Source organism: Bubalus kerabau, chromosome 11, assembly GCF_029407905.1.
Source record: "Bubalus kerabau isolate K-KA32 ecotype Philippines breed swamp buffalo chromosome 11, PCC_UOA_SB_1v2, whole genome shotgun sequence".
Classification (NCBI taxonomy): Eukaryota; Metazoa; Chordata; class Mammalia; order Artiodactyla; family Bovidae; genus Bubalus; species Bubalus kerabau.
Genome location: NC_073634.1, coordinates 78876894 through 78880646, shown reverse-complemented (window position 1 = coordinate 78880646; position 3753 = coordinate 78876894). Strand labels below are relative to the sequence as shown.

The 3753-nt window shown below is 43.6% G+C and overlaps 1 non-coding gene across 1 annotated transcript; it reads right to left on the bottom strand.

Moving 5' to 3' along the window:
* Window positions 1-2388: 2388 nt before the first annotated feature.
* TRNAC-GCA (transfer RNA cysteine (anticodon GCA)) lies at window positions 2389-2460 on the bottom strand. The gene has a single exon. It is a non-coding gene; the product is annotated as a tRNA-Cys (tRNA).
* Window positions 2461-3753: the final 1293 nt, after the last annotated feature.

The window sequence follows — 3753 nt, the reverse complement described above, 5'->3', positions numbered from 1 at the left end:
TGCTCCTTTGTGCTCTCAATTTCTAGCACATGTAAAGTTATATGCATTTGTTTCTCTGGACTATAGTTTTCCTATAATATATCAGTCTCATCGACAAAACCATGTGAATCTGAGGGCAATCCCTTGACCTGATTCAACTTTGATTTTCCCTTAGATGCCACCTGGCTTACAGTTTATGCTCAGTCAATGTTTGTTGGATGAATAAGTGCATAAATGAATAGGTCTCCTGGCTTCTAGAACTAAGGCAGTCTTCAAAGTCGAGTGAGAAAGAAGAGATACCCAACCTGCCCTTTCTCATCTTGCTGCTGCAGCACACAAGACCCACAGTCTGGCATCCCCTGAAGGGGTTCCCTGGCATACACAGCATGAGCTTGATATTTTGGTTGAAAGGAAGAATAAAGAATTGAATGGACAATGAACAGAAGAGATTATAACAGAACCAGGTCTGGCAGAAGCAGAGGATCGAATAAGGATTGGCACCAAGATCTGAAAATCACTCTGAAATTCAAAGTCAGAGAAGTAAAAGAATCTTAGGGACCAAATAATCCATCTTCCTCATTTCACAGGTGAAGACAATGGCCCAAAGAGGAGAGATGATGTCCCAGAGACACAGGTTCCCAGCAGAACCTAGGCAGGACCCAGGGCTCTCACCACTCCCTGCAAAATCGCCTCTATTTTCAACCAGCACCTGAGGTTTGTGTATATTTCAGCAGGCTCTGCTTTTCCAGCTGGACAAACAGAAGGCAAAATCAGGATGTTCCCTATTCATCTCTCTTTGTCTCTTTTCCCTTCTTCCATCCACTCTATATGCTGTTTGAACCGAACCCCTTCGCAGAGCAACTAGCCCTCTGTCGGCAATCTGCATACATCCAGAGACCTAGCTGCCCTATGGGGTGAATCTCACCTACCAGGGTTTTGTTCTGTTGAATAAAAGCAAATCCTGCATCAGGCAACAAATACTTTCCGATTCTTGAATAATTGAAAGGCTGGGCCCCAAGCCGCAGCAGGCGAGGAACTGATTAGAAATGGAGAACGGGAGAACCAGCAGCCAGCATCACCCGGGTGAGTTTGGGCACTCCACAGGGACGCTGCCTCCCTCAGGGCCTGCTGCCGGGGCTCAGGCCTGTTTGTGGGACAGCAGGAAGAACTTTGCAAGCATTAGCATCTTCATAATTCCATAGCTACCGTCTGTTTCTACTACCAAATTAATCTATATGGTGAGAGCAAGAAAGCAGGGATCACTTAATATACTACATCACCATGCCTGTGAAAACTGATCAAAGGAATTGAAAGTATGACTCAAACGAATGTCTTTATATTATTTCCAGATGGATTATCAGGGAGAATAAGCCCATTTCTCAGCTCACATATGAGTACTGAGACAATGCAGGCCTTCTCATTTTGAGGCTCTCCTTTCCCAGGTCAGATGAAGAATATAAAACACACCTCACATTAACAGCATTTTGCAGCTGCCCTATAACCATGGCACCAGGCTTCACTGGTGACTCAGTGGTAAAGAATCCATCTGCAATGCAGGAGATACAGGTTCGATCCCTGGGTTGGGAAGACCCCTTTGTGTTGGGAGAAGGAAATGGTAACTCACTCCAGTATTCTTGCCTGGGAAATCCCATGGACAGAGGAGCCTGGTGGTCTACAGTCCATGGGGTCACAAAGAGTCAGACACAGCTTACAGCTAAACACAAACACAAAAGCATAGTGAAGTTGCTCAGTCGTGTCCAGCTCTTTGCGACCCCATGGACTGTAGCCTACCAGGCTCCTCCCTCCATGGGATTCCCAGGCAAGAGGACTGGAGGACTGGAGTGGGGCACCTCTTAAATACACTTAATGAGGCAGACAGAATGGGGATTGGACCAGGCACTACAGCCTATGCTTGTGTTACCCTCTGGGACCAGCTGTCTCTAGTATTATATGCTTCCTGCCTACACTCTACATGGAACCACAGCCCTTCCACAAACCTCAAGTACGACCACATCATTTTTCTGTTTACATCTACATTTTTCAATAATTTCCCATCACCCTCAAGAGACCCAAATGATATCCCAACCCAGTCTGTCCTCTTCCAGGTTTTCAGCATGCAATGGACATGCCCCCAACCACTTCCCTCCTTCTATCCTTAGAAGAGCCAGAGTCTTGGCTCTGGTCCTCCATGTATGCGTCTGCTAGGCCTGGAACATTCCTTACCCCCCAAGACTTTGATTCCTGAGGATAGCTAATCCCTAAGCAGGGGAAAGTAGAAAGTAGTAAAGTCACTCAATCATGTCCAACTCTTTGCGACCCCATGAACTGTAGCCCACCAGGCTCCTCCGTCCATGGAATTTTCCAGGCAAGAGTACTGGATTGGGATGTCATTTCCTTCTCCAGGGGCTCTTCCCGACCCAGGGATCGAACCTGGGTCTCCTGCATTGCAGGCAGACGCTCTACCATCTGAGCCACCAGGGAAGCAGAGGAAGTCCTTGTGTAATACATCCTTACAGCTCCCTCTCCTCCCCTTTCATTCCCCTCATGATTCCCGCTCCAAGGCCCTCTTTCCCATCAGACTGCATACCCCATATGATACTACAGGATCATGACTGTCTGGGCCACATCTATGGAACAGCACCTATTGCAATGCTTGGTTCAAAGCAGGGCTTAGTCAACATGTGTTTAATAGACAATTTTTTTAAGGCTAAATAAAAGCCAAAACAGAATCAAAATTAGGCTACTCAAAAGTCCTTACTGAGTATCTTTTCATTCTCTTTTTTCTTTTTTGGTAATTGTTTAATGAATATTTATTTAGTATCTGCCATGTGGCAGGAACTGCTCAAGGCACAGAGAAGACAACACTGAAGAACACAGGCAAAAATCCTTGCACTCATGGGGTGGCTTTTGTTAAGGGAGGCAAATAATGAATAAAATAAACAAAAGGTATAGTTTTCTAAATGGCACTTATAATCATTGGAGAGGTGATACAGAGGAAAAAGGGGATGTATAAACACAGGTGCTGACCACAGGTAGCTAAAGCTAATTCTCAAGCTGCCTAAGAGGCTCCCCAAGTCTGTATTCCACTAAATTTCTTTTCCTTTTTATCCAATTCCCCTAATGGTGTACATTTAATTAGCTTTCTATTTTAATGCTATTTTAGCTCATTCTGGGATGATATATGGGTCAGGCATCATTTTTTCTCCCATCAAATTATTTCCTTTGGATAAATTCCTAAATGGAGAATTATTTAATCAAATGTACATTTTTCAGATCTCACAATGTACTTCCATTTTGTTACCACAAATAATTTCAGAAATGTCTAAGGCCATGTGAGCAAAAATTGATGTGCCCCTTTCTTCTTGGCATCGGCCAGACTGAGAACTGCTATTGTCTGTTTACAGTTGTTAGTTTAGTAGATGTGGAAATGCTCTTTCAAGGTTCTTTTCATTTTTCTTTTTTGATTCTCTTATTTTTCCTGTTAAAATCTGATTGCCCAAACATTGGGCTAGCCAAAAAGTTCTTTTGGGTTTTTCCATAAGATGTTACAGAAAAACCTGAACAAACCTTCTCATCAACAAAATACAAAGCAAGGTTTCTCTACCTTGTGCACAAACATGACTTTGTTCTCTAAACTCGAGATCTTTTCATTTTCAATGAGAGAACAGAGATGTCGTGAAAGGCCAAGACAAGGAAAGAGATTCCATAGAATGACCAGGCTTTTCCACTAGATCATGAAAACTACTAGAAATGAAATATGACAAAGGTTGATAG